Source organism: Marmota marmota, unplaced genomic scaffold (genome assembly GCF_001458135.2).
Source record: "Marmota marmota marmota unplaced genomic scaffold, marMar, whole genome shotgun sequence".
In the NCBI taxonomy this organism is placed as follows: domain Eukaryota; kingdom Metazoa; phylum Chordata; class Mammalia; order Rodentia; family Sciuridae; genus Marmota; species Marmota marmota.
The window spans coordinates 5,646,304-5,663,488 of NW_026000211.1; positions in this window are offsets into that span (position 1 = coordinate 5,646,304).

Sequence of the window (17,185 nt, forward strand, 5' to 3'; positions counted from 1 at the left end):
GAAATGGATTTACCTTAATTTTTATATTAATTTTATAAATTGGAAAATTATAGATTTTTCTCAATATTTTCAATTAAAAATGTACTTCAAATTCACCTGAAGAATTTTTCATTGATTTTTATGTCTATGTATTTTATTAATTCATGTTATATATACATTTATGAAGTCATTGGCTTGATGTTAATCTCTCAAATAAAAATGCTATCTTAAGTATTATGTGAAATTACATATATATACTTATTCAAATGCATATAATATTTTTTATTTTTTTATGTCCCTGACAATATAACTTCACATAATATGTCCTGATAGAAATTTTTGTATTATTTCAATAAAAATATATACCTATATCATTTAGATATAATTGTATATTTTGTAATCCTACTTCCTTGTTCATCCTGCTTCTACATTCAGAATTAAGTGGATTAACCCACAATAGTAAACTATGTGTAAGCATTATGTAACTCAGAAGACAACAATTTTTTTTATCTCTACATCCTGAAAAAATTCCCCCAACATAGCCAATTGATAGTGATATGCTCTCAATTAAACAAAACTTCAAGTACTTAAGTTCATGCCAGATAACAAAGTAGATAATCTGAAAATTTCCCACCACAACTACCTGGAAATGACAGGAACAACATTAATAAGCATTTTTAAATGCACATCTAAAGTCCTTGAAAAATAAGGGCTCCCAAATCAAGGGAAAAGTGAGAAATAGAGTGAGAGGCACATAAGCCAATTTCCTTGGGAAGTTGGAGGCATAATTGATGTTCTGGTAGGAAGCCAGGACCCTTGGAAAGGCTGCCTCAGCAGATCAGAAAAAAATTTCCACTAGTCCAGCTGGAGTAGAAGAAAGCTTGTTTGCCTTGATGAGCATCCTAGGAGGGGAAAAAAATGGGTCCTCTGAAAATAAATGCTGCTTGTGCAAATGACATTTGCATGAAAGTCACTACTGCTTTCTGAGAACTCCTCCCTTCCAAAATCAGTTCCTCTTTCACTGAGGGAAAAGCTTGTCTGCCCCAGGGACAAGCATTCTCAAATGATCCTGTGCATTCCCATACATAACATCTCACTTAAAAGGCTATTGACCTGCAATAACCATTGATGTAGATCAATAGAAACTCCATTGCGTACAACCAGAGAAATGAAAAGTTGTGCTGCAATTGTGTACAATGAATTCAAATGCATTCTGCTGTCATACATATCTAATTAAGATAAATTAATTAATTAATAAAAATAGGCTATTGAAAAAGAACTCAAACTCCAAATAATACATGCAGGAGGAAACAAATTGTATACCTGGGAACTTCAGTTAATGGAATTCTAATAGATATTTTTAATAAAAATACAAACTCATTAAAGACATGAAAAGAAAATCAGGTAACTATGGACAGAAAAATATAATTTTGGAAACAAATATCCAATAAATTATTAAAAAAGGATACTATAAATGGCCAAAGAAGGAATTTATGTATTAAAAATTCAGGGTGAGTACATTACACAGAAGGCTGTAAAGGGAGATAAAGAATTAGAAGATGTGAAAATCCATTAGAAGGGCAGGAGACAGAAATGATAACTTTTTACCAATGACTATTTATAGTTCCAAATGGAAAGAACAGAGAAGTAATATTTGAAAAACTAATGACAAAAAAATTTTCTATGACATGAGTGCTCCAAAGACATGAATCTTCATATTCAAAATGCACAATATTTCCTTAATTTGATAGTTAAGACTACCTTCACTCTGATGCACTGGAGTTAAACTACAGAACTTCAAAAACAAGATCCCTTCAAAACAAACAAAGGATGTTAACAATATGGAGATGCTGTCAACTTGCCTTCTCATCAGCACAAAGAAATGCACAAACATTGAGAAAATAGCTTCTGTTGTTGAGAGAAAAACATCCTCTCTCCTCTCCTGAATTCTGGAGCCAACTAAGTTACCATTTGATAGTGAGGAAGAGAGTAATGAAGAGTCTAGACATTACCAATACTGATAATTACTTATAAGAACTTTCTTTTAGGATTAAGGAAATCAAACCTTAAGGAAACAATTGAGAATGCAAGAAAGAAGGATGAACAAATTATAAACTGTGATTACATCCAAACAAGCACTGATTATGTAAAACAATGACAACAATGAGAAACAAAACAAAAGCCCACACTGGATACATGTAGGGTTGTTATAGAAAGTTAGAAACACCTATAATGGGCAAAAAATAACAGTATGAGGGAAGAAAAATTGAATAGATCTAAGATCTTGTCTAAGATCTTGGGAGAGGGGTAAGAGATGCTGAATAACTCCAGAAATCATTTTGTCAAGTGTGGATGCTATAATTTTAATAGTTCAAGCAATAAAAGGGAAAATAAGCTGAAATAGATAAACACTGAAAATATTTAATAAAGTTTCATCAAGTTCTTTGGATTAAATGGTCATAGTTATTAATGTTGATATCTTACATAGTTTTAAAAAGTTACCTGGTAATAATGTTAATAATTTTTCCATTGTCCTTATTTTGTGTCAAGTATGTTTTGAAGCACCTTATATCTGGTACCTCATTTAGGAGTTAATCATTAAGACAGTGTGAATTATGCTGAACCATCAAATTGGAAAAAAAATCATTTAATTTTACTCTTTTCTAGAAAGACACAACTTAATAAAACTGCATGAGGAAGATGTCATAAATTTGAATACATTCATAAATATTAAATAAACTCTATTTGGGAAGTTCAAGAATGAGAATATCAATGTGGAATGGTTGAAAGCTGTACTTGAAGAAAAATGAGGTACTTCAGCATCATACTCTTTAGGAATACCTGTTCAAAATTGGGTACACATGGGTTCACTGTCAATCATGACTGGAAATTATAAATATAAATGCAGAATAATTACTAATTCTTTGAAGGGGGTGGAGGGCTAGTTGCCTTTGGCTCTGAAGACCAAGTTCTGCATGACCCAAGATCAACTACCTCACTTAGATGTCAGTGTGAGTGCTTTTTGCCCAACATGAAGCATCATGCACAAAGATCAGAGGGAGGAAAACAATGATGGCTTATTCCAAAAACATGTACAATATGAAACAAATAGACAGAAATTTTAATTTAAGCACAAAGTTGTCAATTATAAAATTCTCAAAACTCTTGTACATTCTTGATACAATACATACATTTTAAACATAAAACAATACAAAGATGCCCTGTTAATGTGTCAAAAATAAGTACCTAGACCAATAATAGACACATGACTTTTCATTTCTAAAGCCCTAAAATTTTTAATCAAGAACTTTAAAATGTACATAACATTGCGATACTTCTGTTAATGAAGCAAATAAATGAATAATTGGTTAATTCTTGAACCTTTATTTAAGTCATTAATGTTATGACCCTGCTATAAATAGCGGACCTCTATTTCACTTAGTTAAATTCAAGAGGCAGAACTAGTTGATCTCTCACCTTCTATTTAAATTAAACCTTGAATAGGAATAGTTTTATAATTTGCAATTCAAAATATATGGCTTTACTTTAGCTATACAAATATAAAATTCATTTCTTAAGCAAGTAAAAAGGTCTTGAATTTTATTAGCCTTATGTGTTACTAAGCAAATTCATCAGGTATATCAATTCCTTCTGTAAACATTTTACCAAGAAGATGAAAACAACAGTACTATTTCTTTGGGAATTTGGCACCATATTTTTGAAAAGTATTCGAATGAATGTTCATGTCGTTTTCTGAAAACTCAGCATGACACTTTCAATCACAAATCTTGTCGTTTTAACTGATAGACTTTCTATTAGGTCATTGTGTTTAACCTCAAACACTGTAAGCTCCCTTGTAAGGAGAGATAAAACCAATTTCCTTTTAAAGTGAATGAAAAAGTGATTTTAAAAAAATGTTCTTTTATCAAACTATAACCTATTGTTTCAGTTATAGAAAAATCACACACAGGAAAGTGTATAAAGGGACTCCATGAAATTATCATGACAAGAAGAATTGCCAAAACAATAGACATAAAGTGTCTATCTTCTGCAAGAATGATGTGAGCAAATTCCAATATAACTTGACATTTTTATGTACAAACTGTGAATTATTTTAAATCCAATATCATTGAGCGCCATATATATTCATAGGAAAATTGAGTCTTTCTACCTAAAACAACTTTATTGACATTGGCCATATTAACATGCTTTTCTGCTGACTTTTAATACTTCATTCTTTTCATTTTTTTTCCCACAGAACTATACTGTTTAGTAAAGGTCAATACAAATTATAGCATGAAGTGAAAATAATAGGAAAAAAAGGTCACTTTATTTCCATTATAAATATGTTGCAGTGCAGAAAAGTTACTTAAGATGAATATTAGATGTGTTTACACAGTCCTTTTTCTAATGATTTTAGGTATATGATGAAGTGTAAACAATTTTGCTCCCATGCTAATAACTTCACTGTGGAGGCATCTTAGAAGCACCCACAAGGAATCAAGAGAGAGAAGAAGAGAGGGGAAGAGGGAAGGGTTGTTGTAGACAGTTGTGGCTGGAGAAGGCTGCACAGAAGAGTGGACACTTAATGTAAGCTGCAAAGATTAAGCCCAGTTAGGCAACCCCACGTGGACAGAGAAAATATGCATAGGTGATAAAGTTATACTATTTTAAAATGCTAACTAGTACCCTCTTAGAAAAGAAAAAAGGCAATGAACCTTCCTTATGGAGCAGAATTCCAGTAAAAGGAGAACCTTATTATTTAAATGAAACCCTTTCCCCACTTCCCAAAAACAGTAAAAAAAAAAAAAAAAAAAAAAAAAGATTACAAATATATACTTCTAAGGAAATCAAAAATTTGAAAAGATTGTAAGGACTGTGGAAACAAAATTACAGAAAAAAAGGAGATCCTAAACAAGTAGGTGAACTTAATGCAAGCATAATTAATCAGGCACATTTGGACTTCAATGATGGATTATTGCATGATGAAAGATATTTGAGGTCATGACTTCATCAAATCCTCCAGTTTAAGATGCCTCCCAAGCTAAGTTGAGATATCCACAGTACAAAACAGAAGCAGGAGTAAACCAACCATCCACGTGCCCAAAGGCATCATAACTTCATTAAAATTCTTAAAAAGAACAACTTAGAATTGGAAAAATTTCTGGTCTCAAGGTTTTTAGAAGTTCAGTTCATGGTCAGCTAACTGCATTACTCAAGACCTGAGGTGAGGCCAAACATCACAGTGAAAGGGCCCAGCAGAGGAAAGCTGTTCAACTCTCACATCTGGGAAGCAGAAAGACAGAAACAACAGTCCCCAGTGACCTACTTCTTTCAGATGCATCCCACGTGCCTATAATTACCACCCAGTAGTTCATTCAAATTACTAATCCATCAAATGGAATAATCCAGTGATGAAGTTACATTCTCCTGATCTGATCATTCTTAAAAGCCCTACCTCTGAACCTTGCTGTGTTGGGAACCATGCTTTCAATACATGAGCTTTCCAGGGGTTATTAAATGTCCAAGTGATGATTAAATACTCTCTTACATAAACTAGATCATGAAGCAGAAATAAAAGTGTTGAAAAGGGATCTGTACAATAGGAGAATAAATCTGAGCTGCTAGAGTTAGGAAAAGTGTTTTTCTGTTTGGTTTGATTTTGGTTTTATTTGTTTTTATTGTTGTTGTTGTTGTTGTTTTATTGTGGTGCTGGGAATTGAACCCAAGGCATTGTGCATGTGAGGCAAGCACTCTACCAACCCAGCACTAGGAAAAGTTTTAAAAAAATTGAAATCACATAAATAATGGCATAATTACAAAAATGAGATGGTTTTTAGATGACGGAAGTGGAGTATAAAATAATAAACAACAAAAATGAAATGGGCATACATTAACAGTTTTAAAGGTTCGAGGGAAAAAATGTATGAATTAATAAAAATGGATATCTAATATATAACAAAATTGTAATTTCTAAGTTGGGGATGAAAAAATAAAACATGGAATAAAAGACTTTCAAAAGTAGAATTTAAAATCTTTCAAGATAAAATACTATAATCTGGTTATTAAAATGATACATTGTCAATCAAGGGGAATATCTATATATGTTTATCTGCTCAAATTGCAATCAGACTGAAATGTATTGTCCTGAAGTAATTGCTAAGTAGCACTCTACTTTTATTATCAGAAATGTTCAGTTTGAACAAAAACTTGTACATAGGTGGGTTGAGAAAAATTTTAAGGAATACTGTGCCCAAAAGCCTTGCTTTATAGAATTATTTTTAGATGATGAAGAATTAACTCACAACCAAAAGGTAGAAAATATATTTGAAGACAATTCTTAATCTGTGGAGAGTGGTGACTGGAATCAAGGTCTTTCTGATTGCCTTATGGCTGAATTTGCACTCCGAACTTCCAGGTGTCAGATCTGGATGGCCCAGTTGCTATGGTGATGCCAGCGAGAAAACTCTGTGCAAAGGCTCAGAGTTATATCAGTCCAGAACTTGAGCTCAGGCACCAACTCCCAGGTATAGAAAATTCTGAGTATAACAAGATAACCCTAAGGTCTCACCAGTCTTGCATCCTTCAGATTGCCTGTTTTGCTAAAACTTTCCCACAAATAACCTTTTGATGAAACCTATATAATAAATGTTATGAGCTAGCTCTGAGTTAGTCAAATGCCATCAGAGGTTGACCACCCACCTGGCCCCAGATTTTTCTCTATGTGTGTCTATTTGTCTTTTTTTCATCCCAGATCACCCTTCATCCTGTTTCTTTCTCTGAATTAACAACCAAGGATGAGAGTTGAGAGGGCCATGGTAGTTGGTACTTGAACAGGGACATGAGAGCCTCAGGCATTAATCTTCTTACATGAAGTGATTTAAAAAAATACAGGATGGATTGATAAAAGAATATATTTTGTATATACATTGACAAGGTAGATATTAAATAAACTAATAAAGATTGAATGTAGAGCAGAAGAGTATGAGATAGTGCAATAAGTCTGATTTCCTTTCAACTTCATATCTAGATTTTCAAAACCTGTTATTTAAAACTGATAATTCAATTATTAGAACTAAGACTAATTCAAATCATATAATAAACAAATATAAGTGAAGGAGGAAATGGAGGAGAAAGGTGAGTTATGCTATTTTCATCAATGGCCATGGTGGGAAATGAATCAATATTATATGAAGATATAAATATGTAAGTATCATATAAATTAATGACAGAAAAGAGAAGTTCTAAAAAACACAATTCTTCCCAATTATCAGAATAAATAAGTATAAGGGAAACAAAGCAAATAAAATTAATCACATAGCTATTAAAGAAGGAAAGCAACTGAAACAGATGGCAAAACAAAGTCTAAATTTGATAATTATGGTAAATTGACTAAATGCGCCTACTAAAAGATAAAGAAAATTGAGTTGGGTTCAAAAGCACAACCCAGTGCTATGCTGCATACAAAATAAAGTAGTTGGAAAAGGCAGAAATGGAAAGGAGAGCAATGATAATAAAAACAAAAAAGATAATAGAGGTTATATTCTAAATATAAAACAATTTGAATCCTGGCACTTTGCTATAAAGATGCAATCGTTATTAATATCTGTGCAGCAAACAATTCAGCATAAAGTTTTCTAAAAACAACAAAAATGAGAGAATCAATTATAACACATAAAAAATAGAGACCAATATTCTGAAGACAGAAACAATGCATATAAAAGTTACAATAGAAATAACTTAAATATCTTTCAAATTTTTAAATGCACATGCAATTTGAACAATAAATTTCACTTCTAGAAATGTATACTTGTAGCATGTGTATACTTGCTCACAAAGTATATGCACTGTAGCATGGGTATAATAGCAAACAGTTGGAAAGTTTCTAATGCAGGACTAAGTAAGTAAAATGTGGCACTTTTTTTCATTTTTAAGTTTGTCTATCTATCTATGTATCTATCTATCTATCTCCTGGAGATTGCTCTATATCATTATATGTAATTTTGATTTTAAAGACCTAATAATGTCAAATTAAATGAAAGAGCAATATGTAAGTGCTGGATTAGTGCTCAATATTTTTTAGCTTCTGGACATTGCTAGGCTACATTTTCAAAAAGACCATATTTCCCAACCCTTTTGCTGTGGCAATACCATGTGACTAGAAGTCCTGGGCTATAATAGCATCTATTTGTAATAGATCCAAATATTTCCGAGTATTTAATAGAATTCTAATTATATATGGGCAATGTATTAACCATATAAAAAGCATATTTTCCTTTAATTGCTTCTGTGTGACTCCTTCTTCTCTTCTGATCTGCAGTGGAGGAGGGGAACTTGAGTTCTAGTTGGTGCCAAGAAGAAAGATGAAGACTGTCAATCATGTCTCTGAGTGACAGAACAGGGCAGAGCACCAGGGAACTCCCAGTGCCTGGCTGTTAACCCAGATTGAATATGCACTGCAATCAATAAAGAACTCTTTGGTTAACCATTCATTTACAGACTTGATTTCTTAGTGCAGTTTAGTATAGACCATCTGAATATGGCACAGAACAGTAGATAGAAAGTAATCACTTGTACAGCAAAGAAAAACTCTACTTATAAACATAGATATGTGAACTGAGAACAGGGTCAATAGAGCAGAAAATGTAGGGCTGGAGAAAAGAGGACTGAAGCATTTACATTTGAATTTGCATTTTCACCTTTTTTTAAACCATTTCAAATTTACACATATCTTATTTCTGTATATATAGTTTATACGTTTTTCCTCAAGAGGAAAAAAAAAGAAGAATCAATAGTTGGATAACTGTAGAACCTAAAATACAGCTGCATCTCTTTGTGTTGATCATACCAAGTGTTAAATGTGAAATTATTAAAAGGACTACATTGTTACTGTCAAACTGGAAAGGTATCTAATTTTACATAATTAGCATAATGGTCTCCAGATTTCTATCCAGTGAGAGGGTATTTTCATCTGATACTGCAAGTCATAAAATGATTTGACCAAGACAAAACAAGGCCTAAGTCATTGTTTTCTAAAATTTTTGTAGAATTTGAAAAATTGGAATGAATATTCAGATTCTGAAAAAATTGAAGGACCCAAGTAATAAGAAAGATGTCCAATTAAACCTAAGGTGTTATCTATATAACAAACTATAGCATTAATTAAAATATATCAAAGCCATAATCATTATAAATATAAATATAAAGAAATCTTTGTAATACATAAAAGTGTCTACCCATCTCACTCACAATGAAAATTAACATTTAATAAGTTCTGTTCATACCTACACATTTTTTTTTAGTACTTCTTCCTGAAGGGATAGTCAAAGACCCTGATACTTGAAGAATGCCTTTATCACAAAAAAAGACATAAAATGGAAAAATAGCAAAAATGAACTAGAGTCAGTAGAAACAATTCAGGAAGTAATTAAACATTATTGAATGAAACTAATATCTTCAGAGGAAAAAAAATTCCTTTCTTCATAGCCTATGCAGCTATGAAGAAAGAACACACTCTAGAGAGCTATCATCTAAAACAAAGTTAGAGATCAAGAAACAGCGTTCAGAACTTTAAAACAAAAGTAAAATTTAAAAGAATAACCAAACAGTGTAAGTTTGGGAAATTAAATAGGAGGAGGCACACAGAAGCAAGTGAAGATTAGACACTGAGTGGGAAAGAATTACTGGGGTTCTCCATCTCCTGCCCCCTGCAGTCACTCAGATACTCCAGAGGCAGTTGGTAGAGAGATTTCAAGTTCTAAAACTCTAGTGTTTCAGTCCTCTGGTCTCCACCACTGGTAATTGTGGATGACAGTTTGGAAATTACTATACCCTCATAGGTATGAATTATTATGAGAGCCCTCAAAAATATGCATGCCAACTGGGCTGAGGGTACGGCTCAGTGGTGGAGTGTATGCTCAACACACCTGAGGCTGAGTTCAATTTCCAGCACCAAAAAAAAAAAAAGAGTTTCAAGGCCAAACCTCCACTTCAAATGTGTCACGTATGTTTAGTGAACCGAAACACAGGGCAATCAGTTTGGTCTGATTTTTTGCTAGTTCATCCTAGTGGCTAAATATTTATGTCAACTGTGAGAACTGCCAGAGTATGTTTGAATTAGGAGCTGGGGTAGAAAAAGAAATACACAGTAACCATTATTAAAATACCCAAACACCTTCAAATTTTAAAATCACCAGAATCACAAAGATTTACTTCTGAAAATAGAGATGTGAATGGACTGTATGTAATTCAAATAAAATTAATCTTTTGGATGCTCTTGTAAAAACTGAATGCCAGTTTAAAACTGCACATTTTTTTATTGAATTCCTTTCTCTCAATTATATTTTCTAGTGACTTGAGAGCATCTGTTCCCAGTAGCAAGGCAGAACAGTAATAACAGGACAACAGATCATTATAACTAACCTTGTCATACAGTTGATGTCAAGAAAGGCATCTAATTTCACATCCAGTACACTTCCCAGGGTATGATTGATATGTCATGAATATAAAAAAATAATGATTTTTGACGTATCTTAAATTGAAAAGTTGTGTGATAAAACTCTACCAGTAAACTATACCAGAGAAGTAATACTTTGCAGTGACCCCAGGTTTCAATATTTTTAAAAATATGTAAGTACTTTACTACCTGGTGACCTTTTTATTAATTCTATAGGAATCAGTTAATTAGGCACATACCAAATGCATCTTGATCAAAAAAAATTATATACTTCTTTTTCACTTCTAGTTGCCTTTTAATTAGGAGTGGCCTATGAAAAGACTTTGTTGGCTATGTATAGCATCTGTCTTTCCATACAAATGTTTCAGAGCATGTAATAAAAGTGGATTGTAGATCATCATATTTATTTCTAATTTTTGAACTTTAAAATCTCACCATTTTAAAAGTGAATTGATTAAAGATTCATATCATTATTAAGCAAATAAATATATATATATATACAAAAGAATGAAGAGATAATAAACCTAGTTTATTTCTAAGAACAAATAGTATGAGAGTTAGACTAGAGAAATTAAGAACAATTTTCACTACATTTCTATTCACTTATGTTAAAAATACATTTATTTATATATGTTAATCATGAAAGACCTTAAAAAACTTTAATGTAAACAGAATCAGTAATGTGGTATATGAATATCTACCTATGGATATCATAAATGCTTTTTCCCAAATTAATTTCAAAAATAGAATCTGGTGTCTATGATTATCTTTCTGTTTGCTTTTCTTGTTTTTTTTTTTTTTGTCTTGTTTGTAGTATTTTTGTATTAACAGTAAAAACTGAAGATAAAAATCAGAAATCTAGGTCTGGGGCTATAGCTCGGTGGCAGAGCACTTGCCTAGCATGTGTGAGGCACTGGGTTCCATCCTTAGCACCATATACAAATAAAATAAAGGCATTCCGTCCATCTCCAACTCCATTTTTTAAAAAATCAGAAATCTAGGATTATTTTGTAAAAAATAGAACAAAGAAAGAAGGGAATATAATATCCGTACTGGGGCAGACAAGGGAAAGGATAAAATATCACTTTTTGAGAACACTAGGGAAAGGACAAAGGGGTGGAATGATTCAAGTGTGAATCCTGCTATGTGTTTTTGTGCTAAGATATGTGGTTACCTTAATGGGGCATAAGTTACATTGTCCTGTTTATTGGTGAGGTGTTAAAGAGACCACCCAATCCAAAGAACACATTCAAATCACCTTAGTTAGCTATAATGACGTGTTTATAAAACTTACCTAAATGTTTTCTCACTTAACATATTTATATTTCTCGTGTTCCAAGGACAAAATAAAATGAATGTTAAGTAAGAAACACTTATAAAATCTCTCTCCCTCCCATCCCATAAAAACTGCTCTCCTGGTACTTCTTAGGATCCAATCTACAAATCACATAGGATTTTCAAGAAATTTTTCACCTGCCTTTTTTGAAAAGATTTGAACTTTGAGCCTAATTATCTGTGCTTGGAATGCTCATTCACTGCATCTTTGTATAAGTGTGGTTCCTTCTCAACAAATGATACAATTTTCTTCCCTGCATGATTTTCTTATCAAACGTAACACCGTCTAGTGGTCCTCTATCCCAGTACATTGCTTCATGTTCTTTAATGCAGTTTGCATCTTCTCAAATCGTGTTATTTATTTGGTTCCATGTTGATTGTCTCTTCCTATGAGAACAGGACTAAATTAGTAATGTTTACCATTGATAAACAATATTCACTCAGGCAATATTTTTCAAATAGGACTGGATGAACAGAGGGAGTTAGGGGTAAAGTGAATATATTATTTCACTCTTTGGTAGAAATTAGGGGTTAAGATACTGAGTGGTATCAAGTAATACTACCTTAGTTTGGATCCTGACTCATATCTACCATCCGGTTGGCCTTTAGTTTGCTAACACACAAGAAGGAGAAGAAATGTAACCACTATATAGGATTACAGTTAATTCAAGTAAGTTGTTATTATTGTTAGTGTCACAAAAGAACTTAATTAATTATCTCTACTATTAACCACAAAAAAAGGATTTTATAGACATACTGATATGAAATATGTATTTTAAAGATTATCAGAAAAATCCAAAGCAAAAGAATTGAGGCTAGTCTATGGTTCAACTCACTGAAGACTTTTGAAATGACACATTATACATTAACTGTACATTACTACGTTAATGTGACATTTGAAATGACAAATTCTACATGAACTGTAAAATGCAGAGAACACATAGAAAATTATTCAATCAATCTATCTATAATGCCCTTGAACTTCAGGAAACAAAAGAAAAAAATCAAACTGGGAGTTCAATCACCCATCTAAATATGCATTTTTTTCATCTACTTGTGAAATTTCATCACAAAAGCTCAGAAAAGAAAGCAAGATTATGCATATTCATATAACACTTTATTGGAGATGATAAATGAAACATAGCCACAAAACCATTCATTGAATATAACATGACTACAGTTTGTTGTCAGGTAGATAGTTGTTCTGACTCACTGATGATTTCAGTAATTTGGCTTGGCAATGCTTAACAATTGAAAACAAACACTATTTTTATATTTAAATGAGTTTTCTAAGTAAAACATAGGTAGTCTTCAAAACTATTTTGTTTAACTTTTTGTTTATAAAGCAATAGAATAGCATTTTAATTAATGTTCAAACTACTTTTGTTCAAAACCTTTAATGTTTGTGCAGTATATCAAAGTGATAGGCTTTTAATGATATATTATGGCAATAACTTATCACAAAGACAGCAGTTTGATTATGCCGTACATTAAATATACCACCACAACTTGTCTTTCTGATAGCAATGTAAAAAAGAATCTAGCACAAATTCTTATTTGGTTACATGACTTTTCTTTAACTCTAGAAACCATTTTTCAGTCTCCCTCACAGTCACATAGACACACTGCTATACACAAACATATGCACACATCTATTCCTGACTGAGTACATGTTTATACATGTTATGAATATTACTCAGAAAGAATTTAACCTAATGGGAAAGCAGATTCAGGTGAAAAACTTGATGAGAATAAGTAGATCAAGAGAAAAACAAAAAGATAGTTAAACATATGTTTGTGCATGGTTTTACAGATAATAAAAATAATTCATGACAATGGTTAAAAAATCTAAAAATACAAATCACAAAGAGGAAAATAATAGTTATCCATACTGCCACCAGCCATAAAAAACAAATATTATGATGTATCCCTTTTCTTTGAATCTTGAATTATTTCTATGAACTCTTCCATAAATATATAATATATATAAAAGGTAACATAGATCTAAAGCACAAAAATTATTACATCATAAATATATCCTATGAATATTTCATAGATACATATTACATAGCATATGTAAATGTTAAAATAATTCATTTTGTCTTCTGTGAACTATTATATATCTTTTTTATTACCAAATATATATTTTCTACCAACTCTTATGAATATATAATTTATACAGCAGTTATTTAGATCTAAAGCACAAAAATAATTACATCATAAATACATAAATATGCTATGTATATAAGTAGATGTAAATGTTAAAATAATTGAATTTATTCTCTATGTACTATGTAATAATATGACAATTCTCATTTAAAATTATAAGTTGCTTTTTAAACAAATATGCATAGGTAAGACATTTTTCTTAAATGCATTAATTTGTAGTTATCAAATTTCCAAATTTAAGTCATTTAAAAAAGCATCATTCACATTTAACATGAGCTAAGAATATTTTTGTTTCTGTGACTTAAGTTTATATGTATATTTCTCACTATTTATTTAGAATAACATACCAGTAGTAAACTTGTTTGAAGATAATGAACATGAATGTGAAATTCTTTCTAGAAATGTTACTGAATACACATTTGCATCATTAAGTTTCAGTTCTCTGGAAACAGATCCTGAAATTGATCTTAGGTTGTCAAAAGATAAAAGTACTATAAATTTAAAGATGTAAGTAGCTTTTATTTGCAATTGTAGAGTGGGGCTTATCCTCTCCTATAGAATGAGTTTTCTAATTTTTAAAAATTTATCTGTTCAAGAAAAAGATTCTAGAACTAGGCAGCATGTGAAATCAAAGGTAGTTAGGAATGCTCCACCCTACTACATGTCCAGGTTATATTTATGACCAGAGAAGCAATCTGCTAGGCTACAGTTATAATTTTTCTATGGTATGGTTGTGTTTGACCTCTGGCTCACAGTTCACAGTTCACAGGTTCACAGTTGCTTGGTTACAAGGGTATATACTGATGTTGTGTTTTAACTTGTTTACACATCAAGCACAGTTCACTATATACAGAGATTCCTTGGGCCAAATCTTATTATCCAAGAATAGAAGCTAGTTTAGGCTAAATTTATCTCAGTTTAACAATTGGCACAAAAGAACTGAACAAAATGGAAATAAGGAATAAAAGGCGACATTATGTTTTGCATGAGAGGTGTCCCTCAGAAGTTTCTGTGTGAGACAATGCAAGAAAAATTCAATTGGGTTGAGAGTCTTAACCCAATCAGTGAATTCATCACCTGACGGAATTAATTGAGTGTTAACTGAAGGCAGATGGGGTGTGGGTGGAGGAGGTGGATCACTGGGGGTGTGACCTTGAGTTAGATATTTTGTATCTGCCAGGGGAGTCTCTGTTTTCTGATCACCGCTTAAGCCTCTTTGCTCCACCACACTCTTCTGCCATGATGTCCTGCCTCACCTCAAGCCCCTGACAAATGGAGCTGGCTGTCTGTGGACTGAGACCTCTGAAACGGTAGGTCCCCGAGTAAATGTTTCCTCCTCTGCAATTGTTTTGGTCTAATAAGCAGATATGTCATTTCAAGGTTACTTTCCTTATAGGGTTAAAACACACAGGACTTCCATATTACCTGGATTTAAGTTGACTGGAATTTCCAGTGTTTTTGAACATTGGCCTGTTTCAAAGTTCAGTTTCATTGCAGGGTGTGGTGGTCTTCTGGGGCCTACTTCAGTCACCTGTTCATAGCAATGGCCTCCCTGAGTGCAGGGCTTTTGTTAGGAATTCACATTCGAGAAAGGAAGAGTCTGGCAACAGGATGGAACAAAGAAGTTGATCAGTAGTGCAGGGCCAACTTTCTCTTTCTTTTTTCCTTTTTATTCTTGCCCTTTCATGGTCTTTCACCTTTTATCCTTCCAGTAATTCATTCGATTATTTATTTTTTAGAAATATATCATCTATTAAGAACATTAAACTTTTCTCTCAAGTATCTTGTGATTAAATGCACTTGGCCCCTTTAGTATTGTTGATAATCAAATCCATTTTAAGGAAGAGTAACTAAACTTTAACACCATTTCTTCCCACAAAGAAACATACTCTCTCCTCTTTTATTGGTCTTGTCTTCTCATTACTGGTTAAGAGCTTGCAGTTTTCTCATGAGAGTCCCACACATTTAATGTTAATTTCATAGCATTTCACAGTACTTTGCTCTTATAAGATAGATTCATTTATCTTATTTTCATACTTGCTTATAAATAAAAATGTCTGATTTTTTGCATATTTTAACTATTTTACAGTAATGAGTTACTGTTTTGAATCATTTCTGTATTTGTTCTCATGATTTTTTAAGTATGCAGGCTTGGCATATGTAAACTTCAATGATTCTTAAACATCAATTGTTTGATAAAATTTAATTCAATGCAGCCTGATGCACTAATGGAAAGAGATTTAGGAGAGCACTTGGGGGAAAACAATGGATACAGTTTGCCTGTCTGAAAGAGGTGACTTTTGTTGCCAGAGGTTGAGACTCTAGCAGATTATATTTTCCAAAAGTGGAAGAGCAGTTTTCTTGTTCCTGATGCTCTTTTCTGGAGTTTTCTATTCCTTCCTCAGGAGTTAGGGCTATCATTCCTCCCTTTGCTCATAAGAGGGATCTTATTATGTTCACTTCCATAAGTACCATATGAAATAAGTGATTCAGACTGTCCTGGCTGGTGTATAAAATATGCTTTGTTTTCACCTAGCACTTTCTCTCAGGATTTTCCACTTAGAAGCTATTAAGGAAGCCCATTCTATGTGGAAAGTTGTTCTAGCCAGTAGTCACTGGTAAAATGCATATAAGAGACAAAAATTCTCTATTTCTATATTTTAATGCTTTGGATCTTACATTTATTCTCCCTAATATGGTATATTTTCTTTATTTCTATCCAAATGGTATATGTTATTACTGTTTGTTTTTTTTTTACAAAATTCAGGTGACTCTTTTATAAAGTATAATTTGAATTTGAATTTTCAATCTGACCTAACTGCTATGAATCTACAATTGAGTTTCATTCCCTTACATAATTTAATATTTTTTAAATAATTTTATACTTAGTTAAAATTGTTATCTTTACTGTATGAATTATATTATTCTAGTATTGTTGATTTTTAATGTAGCCTAATCACTTCATTATATGTTTAATTTACTAGAAGTTATATTCAATTTTAAAAGAACACATACATACCCCTCTGTTCTAATTATCTGTGTAAATATATAGATAATACTTATTGATTCTCAACTCTATTTAAAATGCAGAAATCAGCTATTATTTTTTGATTCATGATGCTAAGTATTTAATAGTAAGTGAGTTGACCTTCACCAGAAGCTTATGAAATGTATATCATTTTTATTTCCATTTATCTGAGAGAATAAGTAACTTGCCTCATATTAAAAGAGAAAACAGGGATTCAA